This window comes from Fukomys damarensis, unplaced genomic scaffold (assembly GCF_012274545.1).
Source record: "Fukomys damarensis isolate Sample0158 unplaced genomic scaffold, DMR_v1.0_HiC HiC_scaffold_8, whole genome shotgun sequence".
Taxonomy (NCBI): Eukaryota; Metazoa; Chordata; class Mammalia; order Rodentia; family Bathyergidae; genus Fukomys; species Fukomys damarensis.
The window spans coordinates 15985065-15997299 of NW_022900920.1; the positions used below are offsets into that span (position 1 = coordinate 15985065).

At 44.8% G+C, this 12235-nt stretch overlaps 1 protein-coding gene across 1 annotated transcript in view; it reads right to left on the minus strand.

Annotated features, from left to right (window-relative positions):
- Tacc2 (transforming acidic coiled-coil containing protein 2) overlaps positions 1-1971 on the minus strand; it is a 186859-nt gene extending 184888 nt beyond the window's left edge. The window contains exon 1 of the mRNA XM_033761382.1: positions 1881-1971. The gene's annotated coding sequence lies outside the window, so the exon portion shown is untranslated. The remainder of the gene's footprint in view (positions 1-1880) is intronic.
- Between the last annotated feature and the right edge of the window lie 10264 nt (positions 1972-12235).

The window sequence follows — 12235 nt, forward strand, 5'->3', positions numbered from 1 at the left end:
CAGAATGCCACCCAGACTTGTCTCCCAACATGGGCTGGTGTTTTCATTCCCCACCCTGGGCTTGCTTGGCAGACTCTTCTGAAAGGCAAGTTTGTTGCTGAGTCTGAGTTCAGGCTGGCACACACACACGTGTATATATACTAACAAGTGACGAAAGAGTCCATTTGCCAGCAGCTGGAGGAGCGCTGCTCATTGGGGTATTTTCTGCTTCTACTTATATTCAGCTTGGAAAGTCATCGTGGCCGGTTTCTTGCTGTTGGTGACAGCAAAGCTCAGTGCCAAACATTAGGAGGTGTGAAATTCACTTCTCTTCAATAACATATGGTTTTCATAGTTTCTATTCTAAACACTCATTGTGGCAAATCAGTTTCATTTCTGCCCATGTTTCTGTGGAAGCAGAGTGGTTTTCTTGCTGAGGCAATAGGTAGTTGGGGCAAGACTAGGAACGGATCATCCTGTCAATCCCGTCAGGCTGACAAGACAGCCAGGATTGTTTCACCGGGCTCGCTTGGGTCATTAGCCATTATCATAATTAGGATGTTTTCTCGTGTCACTCATGGAGGTGCCTGACTGTTTTGCTGAGTTCGTGAGACCCTGAGTTCATGAGACACTAAAGCAAGCAGGACTGAGATGTTGTTACCTTTACTCTTTCTAGATGCAGCCACTCAGTTATAGAAAACTTGAAAAGTTAGAATGTTTTAGAGCTGGGACCATAGAGGTTACCAGTCCAGTGGGGAAACTGAGGCTAGAGAAGTTAAGGGGCCTCCCAAGGATCCCACTTTTGGAGATCAAAATCTACAAATAGAACTCTCTCTGTGTCTCCCCACTCCCGTCTCTGTCTCTCTCTCCTCCTTCTCCTTCTCTCTTTCAGGTACTGGGGATTGAACCCAGGGCCTTCTGTGTGCCCAGCAAGTACTCTACCCGCCTGCCTCCTTCCTTTTAAGTCATGATTTAGTACACAGGAAATAGAGCTTTCATCACAGTGTTTCTGCAGAAAACATGCTATTTATTCAACCAACATTGATGGCGTTCACCCAGTTCAAGCTAGGTGAAATGAATAATCACTAAAATATAACACCTAAGTACTGTGAGCAGTTCCAATTAAAATGCCTTCAGAGAGAGAAAATTGTAAATAAGGTTACCTCTGTGCTCAATTCTCATTCCTAACTCTTTAACTAAAACGATACTATTCCTTTCTTATAATTTCCTGTGGGGACACACACACGCATGCGCAATCTCATGTGAAATCGATCACTTCAGTCTATTTTTTCTCTTCATTTGGAAGATGACTGAACATAAGGAAATAATATTGAAGCTGGGCATCTATAATCACAGTGACTTAAGACACTAAGGCGTGAGGATCAGAAGCATGAGGTGAGTCCAGGCAATTTAATGAAACTCTATCCCAAAGTAAAATTTAAAGCTTTCAAAAGGCTGGAGCTGGAGCTCAGTGGTAGGGCACTTGCCTAGCATGCACAAGGCCCTGAGTTCAATCCCCAGTGCCACCCCCCAAAAAAAAGACCATTGAGTGTTACCATCATTATGTCTTTGTTAATTATTAACTGCCTTGTTTCTAGCAGGTTGGGTTGAACCATATGAAATCATAATTATATATGGCCCCGTATAATATTAATATATATAATTTTGATACTCATTCACCAAATAAATTCAATAATTTTATTAAAAATCAAGGCATCTGAGTTAGTTTATTAACACACGAAAGAGAGCAGCAAAACAGCTTCTGGTGAAGTGCAACTTTCAGCTTCACAAAGGGAAGGCCTGGCTGCACCTCAATCCTCTCCCAGGGACTCTGCAACTCCCACTGCTCAGCTTTCCCCAGGCCGGTGAGGAAAGCACCCACAACTCTGCCATCTACTCACCTTTGGGGACGCTCTGGACCTCGGAGTCTGTGGCCCAGGGAAAGTGTGCTTTTCAAAAAGCCTTTAAAGGCTTTTTAATTAGCCTTTCTCCTCCTGCATCCAGAAGCCTGTGAGGTTTAAGCCAAGGGCCTGACCCACCTCAACCAGTTGGGCAAACACGCTGGCACAGGCACAAACCAGCTGTGCTTCATACCTGGCACATGGCCCGTGGAGATTATACAAGTTTCCTGCTCACATAGAATCTGCATTTCCAGCCCATGCCTCCCAAAGCCTTTTGCACAGAGGATTTTTCCCTGTTATTACATCAGCAGGGCTCCTTTTAGAAAGGGCTTATCCCTACTAAAGCAGCTCCTGTCAGCTGATTGGCTGCACCTAACTCCATGACTGTCCAGGCCCTGGAATACAGTGGCAGGAACCTCAGGCTTGCCTTTGTGAGGCAGAGCGGGCATCACAACTCTCTTTCTAGAAAATAATCAAATGCTCACAGGGTTTCTTGTATGCACCTGGGAAAAGTCTATGGAAAGACAAAGAAAACTTGTGAAAATACAATGATGTGGCAGTCTGGCACTTGTTAGTGTGTGCAGAATGTGTTCACCCAGGTGTGGCTTGCGTTCCAGTGGCTGAAGTCATCAAAAGCAGCAGGCGTGCCTAGATCACTAACAGGAGATTGGCCTGCCCGCTGGGTGGTGGAGTTCTCTGTGGACATTTTAGGACTATGGGTACACACCCAAAGGACCCTCCTGCTCAGTAGAGCGTGTGCGTGTGCGTGTGTGTGTGTGTGTGTGTGTGTATGTGTGTGTGTACAGCACCAGAACTTTTCATTTAAATGAAAGCTTCTGCAGAAGCCCTGGTAGGTAGGAGTACTCAGGAAAACAAAACAGCATTTCATCAAAGGCTCTCTGGAGACCAGATAACCTTATCTAGCTTCTCGGAGGTGTTTGAGAAATGCTAGATGTGCAGGAGGAGCTCAGTGACCCACTTCGGGCTCATCAGAGCAGAAGAAGTGCACACATTCCAAAGGCTGAATGGTTAAGCACAACACAGTCTAGACACAAAATGAATTATTCATCCATAAAAAGGAATGAAGTGCTGATATATGCAACAACTCCAATGAACCTCAGAAGCACTATGTAAGTGAAAAAGCCAGGTCATGTACTGTGTGATTTCATTTATGTAAAATACTAGACTAGAGTAGGCAAATCCGCAGAGCCAGGAACCAGATTGGTGGTTGTCAGAGGCTGAGGGAAGGGAAAAGTAAGTGCTTAATCAGTTTAGAGTTTGATTTTTTGGCGATGGAAGTGTTTTTGATTTAGACAGAGGTAGAGTTTGGGCAATGCTGTGAGTGTATTAAATTCTACGGAACTGCTCCCTTGAAAGTGATTATTTTTATGTTATGTGAATGTCTTCTTAGTTTTTAAAACTATGTTTCACATCTTGGGTTTCTGTGTAAGCTATTGTTTGGAGAAAGAATTTCATTATGAGGGGAAAAATTTGAAAGTACTTTTAAAAGATTTCTTTCAATATGAGATTTCAATATAGTTAAGATTTGGAAGGATGAGAAACAAGAATGTTGGTTTCTGCCCACTAAATCACAGGAGAATTTTTAAAATACAGAAAATCCTATTAAGCAAAATACCTTGGATGAGATGATTAGGGATGAAAAGGCAGGTCTTCAACTAGTGTACAAGCAATGAGAGCCCTAAGAGAGAGGAAGGATTGGGGGTTTGCTTCTGAGGAGAGGGGGAAGGCAGTGGGATCCTGGTCCTCCCAGAGGCACATGGGAACCCTGAGGTGAGAACGAATATGCAGCATCCAATTTGCAGTTGTGTACATTTCTGTGGCTGAATTCTCTCCACAAACCACTCTCCCAATCAACTCTGTGGTAGACACAAATGCCTGGAGTGACTGGGGTTTGTGTGAGAGTGTGGATGAGGTAAGAGGGCCGAGTTCCAAGGCTGGGTCTACTCTGAGTAGAGACCTTGTGTTAGTTTACTCAGGCTGTCAGAACAAATGTTACAGACTGGGTGGCTGAAACAACAGACACTTATTTCCTCACAGTTCTGGAGGCTGGAGGTCCTAGATGAAGGTAACAGGAGCACTGGTTTCTCTTCAGGCCTCTCTCCTTGGCTCACAGACAGCTGTCTACTTCCCATGACTTCCAGAGCTCTTCTGTGTGTGTGTGTGTGTGCGTGTGTCTGTGTGTCTGTGTCTGTGTCCTAATCTATTCTGATGGTACATCAGTCATATTGGACTAGGGCCTACCCATTAGGATTCTACCTATAAATATAGTGATATTCTAAAGCACTGGAAATTAGAATTTCAACATAGGAATTTTGGGAGGACACAAGCAATTGGGAATACAATGGAAGAAGAAATTTGGAGTCAGAAGAAGCTACAGAAAAAAGGTAAGGCTGAGGAATTTAGAGAGGCCTTTGGGAGGCCAACGACACCCACAGTGCTTAGGATGGGGCAGTTTAACCCAGTCCAAACCAGAGCTGCAGAAGCACGGAAATGGGAAAGGTCTTGAATGTGTGGGGGGCCTGACAGACTGGTCCCTTGGGCTGGTGGAAAATAAGGTGCCAGGGCTTTAAATGAGGAGGACAAGGAGGCCCTGGCTGGAAACAGAGATGCTTCCATGAAGGAAGAAGTTGTGTGAGGAAGAATAGGTTTGGCTGCATGTTCAGAGTAGTGAAAGACCCAGTGCTGAAGGGTCTGAGTGGGAGGTTGAGGCAGGAAGACAGAGCAAACAAGTCAGAGCCCCCTTACCACCTTGCTTAGGACCATCTTGCAGGCAGCTTTTCTCAACAAACAGCACTTGCATAGCCACCCATTTGAGGGGCCCCCCCGACCATGTCTTTGGAAGGAGCTGCTCAGAGAAGGCCTCAGATCTTAGAAGGAATAGTTCCAGGTTGGTTCCTTCAATGTGAGGCTGCAAAGCAGGCCTCCCCTTGTCTTCCCTCCCATGCACTGGCTTCTAGTCAGTTTGCTGCTTGTTACCAGGTGCTTTTATTATTACTATTATTGTTGTTGGATTGTTCTTCTTGTGATGATTAGCATTTCCTGAGGACCCACCATGCACCTGATGCTGTGCTTGGTTTTACACCTTATCCTTATAGCAGACTAATAACATCAGACCATTGTCACTCTTTAGCAGGGGAGGAAACAGAGGTTCCATAAGGTCAGGATGTGGCCAGAGGATAGACATAGAGGTGGGACTAGAAATCCAACCACAACTTTTTGATCTTCACCCCTCCTCTTTCTTCCATTACCTGAAGGAGATGTTCCCAGGTAAAAGTAACTGCACACACAAGCTAGTTGTCCATGGGGGGCATCTACCTGAGATTCAACTCAAGACTTAATTTATTCACATGCTGAGGGAATATCTATCTCTCAGGGAAAAACTCATTTTAACCAAACTCATCAACTGGCATATACAAGGCTGCTTATATAAAACAGGGTGCAGGGCTAGGGGTACAGTTCAGTGATAGAGTTTTGGCCTAGCATGTGTGAAGCCCTAGGTTTGATCCCCAGCACCAAAAAGCAAAACAAAGCAAAACAAAAAACCAGGGTGCCCATTTATTGGTGTGGAACAAGCAGACTACAATGCTAAAGTTGGTCAGAGCTGCAATTGGTAACTGGTCACTGTAATTGGTAATTATAATCAACACATGGTAACTCAGGGGCTCAGAAGGAGGCTAGTGGTGGGGAATCAGGGCTGGAGCAACAGCTGGTGGTATAAATGTGCTCTCAGCTAAGGTGCCTGTAGTTGCTCTCCCACCAACTCCAGTCATGGTCATGACCAGCTTTAGTAAGGGCTCTTGAGTGCAAAAAGCCAAAAGGTTTCTGACTAACTCAAACCAAAAGAGGATTTATTTGGTAGGAAACTGGATAGCTCACATTGCAGAAGGGACCTTGGAGAACCAGGCCAAATCAGGTTGACACAGAGCGTGGTCAGGCAGCTAGAGCCACTGCTAAAGTCATGCCAGGGATGGGCCTGCCCGGGAGCTACCACTGCTGCCTCAACGGGTGTCCACTGGCATCATCGTTGGTGCCAAACTCCAGGCCCCAGTGCAGCCACCAGAATCACCATGTCCATGGATGTTGGACACTGGGCATTACCACTGGTACCTGCCATACCACTGCTGTCCTGGCCACCATCAGGCACCAAAGGTTGCCACTGCCAATTGGGAAGAGATGAAATAAACACACAGAATTTTCAGCTCTGATTCCTGGAACCAGAGCCCTGTCTCACACAATGATAGATTCGCCGGATCCAGGAACTGAGCACTAGAGAATCTGGGATGCTCATGTTCTTCAGCCCCGACCCCCTTTCCAATGGTAGTGTTTGGACTGGACCCTCAATGTCAGTTTCTATGATGTGCCATTGAGTCCATGTATCCATTGTTGATCAGCTTTGCCCTGTTCATATTGGCTTCCTCTGTCCTGCACATCATTCAAATGACCGGCTTTCCGTTCCTACAGCAGATGGCCGAATGCACATGTGTGTGCACTTACTTATTTATTTCTAGGGAGGACCTACTTCAGTTGCAGCAGAGGGTTGTGAGCAGGACTCAGAGTGCTGCGGTATGAATGGCAACTACACCATTCACTCAGTGTAAAAACACTGGCAAATTATTTAACAGCTCTGTTTAGTTTTGTCATTTCTAAGATGGGAATCATAATAATACCTACCTCACATGGCTGTGATGAGTTAATTTCAACAAAGCTCTTGGAAGAGATTAAGTGCTTCATAAACTATTGACTATTATATCATTATTGACAATGAGACTCTTTGGAGCCTGCAAGAGGGCAAATCCTTTAATAAAACAAAGAGATTGCCTTCTTTTCTCTTCCCTACAATAAAAATCATGAATTTCAGATGCTAATAAGGACTAGGTCACATCTGCAATATAAAGCACAGCTAACTGTATACTTACAGAAACAAATGTTTGATGAGAAAATTAATAGCATGAGCTCAATGAAAAGAAAGTAAATGGTTTCAGGAACTTTTGGCCAAGCCATTTCTGCTAAAATATTTGCTGGGCTCATGACATGTCATTCTAGTTCAGTCCCTCCATTTGGCTGTTGCTGGGTGTCAAGTGTTAAATTAGCTGGAGTCACTCCGTGTCCCTGGAGAAATGAAATTGCACCTTTAAAAAGATCCAGGATTTAGGATTTTAATTAATTCAAGGCAGTTAGCCACAAATAAGGCTGAATTCCTAAGATTTCTCTTTCCGCATTTTCTGGACAGTGCCTGAATGGCCAGGTAAAATGGAACCTTTCCCTCAAATTAACCTAAAATTAATCTTAATTTAAGATGACAATGTCTAATTCATTTATTTCCTGTTTAAAAGATGGTTATTTGAAGTTTTATTTTCTACTGGTGTATCACCAAAGCTTCAAAACATCCTGACTATAAACCAGGGCAGTCTTTAGTTCATTAATTCACTCACCACACTCCATAAATAGTGAGCTGTTTATATGTGCCAAGCACAGCTAGGTGCTCGGGTCCTTTTAATATTTACAGCAAAGCTGTGGGATTGGGTTTTTATTTTTGTTGTTGTTGTTGTTTTGTGGGTGGATAGTCAAAGCCCAGAGAGGTTAAGTGGTCTGGCCAAAGTTCAGCTGAGAACAAGGCAAAAGATAGAAATCTGCAAGCAATGACTCTTGTGATGCTACGATTGGGAAGATTTTCGTAGAATTCAAAGACAATTTCCTGTCTTTATTTCTTCTTCTTTCAGCTTTACAGCAGAGCATGGGATTTCTAGTGGTTAGTAAATAAGGCTGATTGGAAAGGTCCCAGCTTAAGGAATTCCCCTACTTGATCAGGATGGGGTACAGAAGGCCCAGATTTGAACCAAGTGACTAAATATCAGGGCTGTGGCAGCCTGCCAAGGCTGGGGGGAACCAAAAGCCTAACTGGGGACACAAAGCCTGGGAGCAAGTCTGGAAGAGGAGAGGACATAGAAACACGAGGATCAGCCCAGCAGTGTGAGTGTGCAAGAGTTATACACAGGCGGGTGGGGTGGAGGAGGCTGGTCAGACCCCACAGTGACTCCAGGCCAGTGCAGCGTTGGGCAGGGCTGGGGCCTGGGGAGTCGGAGACAAGCTGATATGGGTGCCATTTCACTGGTACTAAAACAGGCTCAGGAAGGTTTTAGTTTGCACACTGTCTTTACCCCGTATCCTGTGAGAGAAGCCTAGTGATGCTCTATGGGGAATTGTTGATATATCAGGCAGTTGATTATATTTTCTATGATATTTTATTCTCCATAGGATAAAAAAATCCTGTGACGTGATAGAGATGTATCTATTTTAAAAGTCTAATAAATTCTGCTTTTTCCCCCTGCATAGAATATTTTAAATTCTTGTTGCTGGAAGAAAGTTGAAGTTCATCTTCTCTAAAAACCTCCTTTCACAGAGGAGAAGCTAAGGCCTGGAGGATGGCAATAGTTTATTCGGTGCCTCACAGTGAAAAACTGCTGAACACAGAACCATCCCAGAGGTGCTTTCCCTAAGCAGAGCCCCCAACTCGGATCAGAGGCCCAGGTCCCACCAAGCTAAGGTCCTGCAGGCACACAGGCATCTGGCCATTGGTCTACATCAGTAGAGGGCATGGGCTGCTCTGCCTTATCCGGCGCAGTTTACATTGCTCATCATGGGCGAACTCAGGTTTACCTGACCCTCAGCTCCCTGGGCTGCTTGACCAATCCAACCATGCAGGCCAGCTGTGACTCCCCGGCGGGCAGGAAACCTTGCCTTTCAGAAACTGAATTCAGTTGCTCTGACTCCCTACCTTGTACAGCTGAGCAAGGAGCTACTTATAGCTCTGTTACCATGTTTCTGTTTAATACAAACAAACAGCTGTGGTGCAGGAAAGAGATTTATGAAGGGACATTGCTCGTTTCCTGCTCTGGCAAGGGACCTTCATTTGCACAAAGACCAGGCTGCCCTGTGGGTTTGGGTGAGATGACAACTTTTACTTTGTACCTCCTCTTGGCCTCCTATTTACTGCCTTTTCTCCATCTCTAAGGCCACTTTGAAATTTGGATATGAGCAGTACAGTCCTGTACAATGTTAGGACTGCAAGGACTTAGGGACCTCCTGCTGTCAGGGCCCAGTGATCACAGACAAGACGAATACATCTACCCTTCTGCTGCAAATGGCTGGACCAGAACCGGTCATGCCCAGGCTTGCTGTCCACAGGCAGCCTCATCCCCACCAGCTGCTATAGGCCCTGGAGCACAGCAGCCAGCTCAGTTCCAAAGTACATGTCGTGACATAGTGTGTGGCTCTCCAGCCACATCGATCTCTTAATAGTGGGATCTGCATCCGTGGTGAGCACATCTTAGCTCCAAATTCCTACGTTCACTATGTCTTGCTTAATTTTTGTTTGTTTTTTGAGATGGGGGTTGAAACTAGGAGAAGGGCTGAACTTTAGTCGTACCTGGGTCAATAAGGTATAGGACAGAGATTACATGAGAAGGCAGAGGAGGCCTGAGAGTTTGAGCCTTGGGAAGTCATCAAAGTCTTGGGGTTGGCTTCAGAGATCCACCAGGTAGGGACTTCAGCTTGTCTTTAGGGGCAGGGGGATCCCAGTTGACATCTGTGTAAATACAAATTTATAAACTCAAAACCTACAAAGCAGGGACTGTACATATCACACGATTCTTTTTGAAACTCTTTTTCTTTTAAAAAATGGAACAGTAACACACTAAGAATATTTCCCATGCCTACCGATCAGATTTAACAGCTGCAATGGATACCATGTTGTTTTCTTGTTTTAGCTGTGTACAGACATATACCTCATTTTCTGTAGTTTGGCTCTGTCAGGGATGGTTGATGAGGTAGCAGGGTGAAGTAGGAGGAGTCAGCCTAGACCTGCCCTGGGGTTAGATAGAGCTTGGGTGTATTGAAGCCAGGGGATTGTGAACAGGAGGTGGACTTAGGGGAAAGCTCTGGCTGACAGGATCAGAAATGGGTCAGGGTTGAGACAGCCAAGCAGTTGGGGTGCAGGGCAAGCAGAGGGCTATTGAATAGCAGGGACACAGGGTGTTTAAGCTGGGAAAAGGGGGCTGCAGCCAAATCAAGGACAGATATCAGAGCTCAGCAGGCAGGAGAGCTTGCTCTGCACTGCCTTTTAGTGGGGAGACCTGGGCAATCACATTCTAGAATGTTGGAGTCAGGTCTCAAAGGCTCCGATTATCACCTGGAATCTGGTTCTTTGGGGACAGACACCAGGTATGGTTGGCAGTGTTGCTTGCCAAGTCATGAATGTTTAAAGCAGAACCTGGGATAATCATGGAAGCTCTAGGTTGGCCTGAATATTTCAGGTCATGGGAAATTCACCACTTCATGGTGAAGTAATCACCCCCTCTGATGTCAGTTACCCTGGATTACTGGAAACTTATTTCTCTTGTTCCACAAGCTAGATCCTAAACATAATCCTATGAGGTATTCTCCCAGAGTTCTGTGCACTGATGACACCACTGGGCAGAGGCTGGCAGTGGTCAATGGTGAAGCTCAAAACCAACAGAGGACAATCTAGTTGAATTTATGGGCCATCATCTTCCTCTAGGCCAAAGGCCTAATGTAAATTTGCCTTTTTCTGGGACTACACTGAGTCAGCAGGCTCCCTCATCATCACAGCTAAGTAGTTGTGGCTGACAGCTAGCCAGCCCACAGCTGACCACAGGCACATAAGGGCTCCCCGCTGAGACCGAGAAAACCACCCGGAGGAGCAGCTCAGCTCTGTGCCAAGTGCCAACCCACAGAAGTCAACTTCTAGTAAGTGGTTCTTGTTTTAAACCACCACATTTTGTGGTAGTTTGGTATGAAGCAACAGCTAAGTGATCAGCTTTACCCAGAGGGCTCATCAACTTCCCTTGCTAACCATCAGAAGACCTGTGCACTGGGTCACAAAGGATGCCAAGAGAGGAGGGCAAAGAGCGGCGAGTCAAATCCCTCTCCATGGTTTAAATGGCAAGTGACCAGCAGGGCCCCTGACTGGGTGGCTTCTGGTATCACCTTGGTCTAATGCCAGAGCAAGGCCTTTGAGGATAAGGTTCCAGTCTGGAATAGCAGAACGTGTTATAATCCATGCAGGCCCCATACCCCAAGACAGAAACATGAAACTGCATCTTGGTTTGTAGTAAAGGGTCTCTTTTTTTCTGCTAAAACAGATACTCGATGATGCATTCAAATATATAGTTCCACTTACTCACAATTTCCATTATCATCTTTCTCTGTAGATGAGGTTAGCAAACACCATGTTTCTTATGAAAACAAGCTGCTGTAGCCCACAAAAATTCAGACATCTGTTTGCATCCCAAAGCCAAACTATGCTGTCGTTTCTGAAAATCAAATCTAGCGTCAACATAGTGGGAAACTGTGGGCTCGGAGGAGGGTAGAGATAGTGCAGAATGAAGAGTGGGGCTGTTTCATTTTGAACAACCACCACAGGGTTCTTCAGTGGAAAAATAATGGCATTGGTGCTAATTACACCCGAGCCAGAGATGTCACTACCGATGAGACATGTATTAGAATCGAGCTGAGAAACGAGAGCTATTTACCTTCATATTTGTAAATGCAGTGATCAGAACTTAGAGAGTTTTTACCAACATTGTGCAATTTTATGATTTTAATAGAAAACAGCTACTTAAAAACTGTTTCTTAGAAAGGTTTATGGTAAATTTACCCTTAAAGCGTTAAGGACATTAGTACTAATTATATAATTTAAAAGTCCTAAATAAACAGGATTTTTGGCCATCTATCTGGCTAGTCTATATTTCTTTTCAGAAAGAATAAGAACATCATTTTAATCATTAAATGCCTGTTTTTAAATTAGCTTTTGAGGTAGCTAAAAAATATAGAGGCATCGTAGCCACCTGTCTCCCAGTATTCCCTTTCAACATAATATAAAACAGGAGAGAAGAAAAGTAAATGTACATAAAAATCAGACATTCATTCCCCAGAGATAGGAATGAAAATAGAGCAATTTAAGCACTTTTCAAAACAGCTGTGAATAAAAAGAGTAGAGCCAGGAAAAAGCCAGCACAATTTTTTATGCTCCGGCTCCTAGGAATCAAGCCCAACACAGCTCCCTGGAAAAACCCCAGAGATGGCAGAGAAAGCCCATGAATGGAGTGCTGGCTGATCTGGAATTAGTGTCATAAATATTCATTCCACTCTTATCCAGAATAACCTTCAAAAATATCAGAGCTAAGCCGGGCATGGTGGTGCACGCCTGTAATCCCAGCACTCAGGAGGCTGAGGCAGGAGGATCACTGTAAATTTGAGACCAGCCTGGGCTACACAGTGAGTTCTAGTTCAGTCTCAAATATATAGCGCGAACC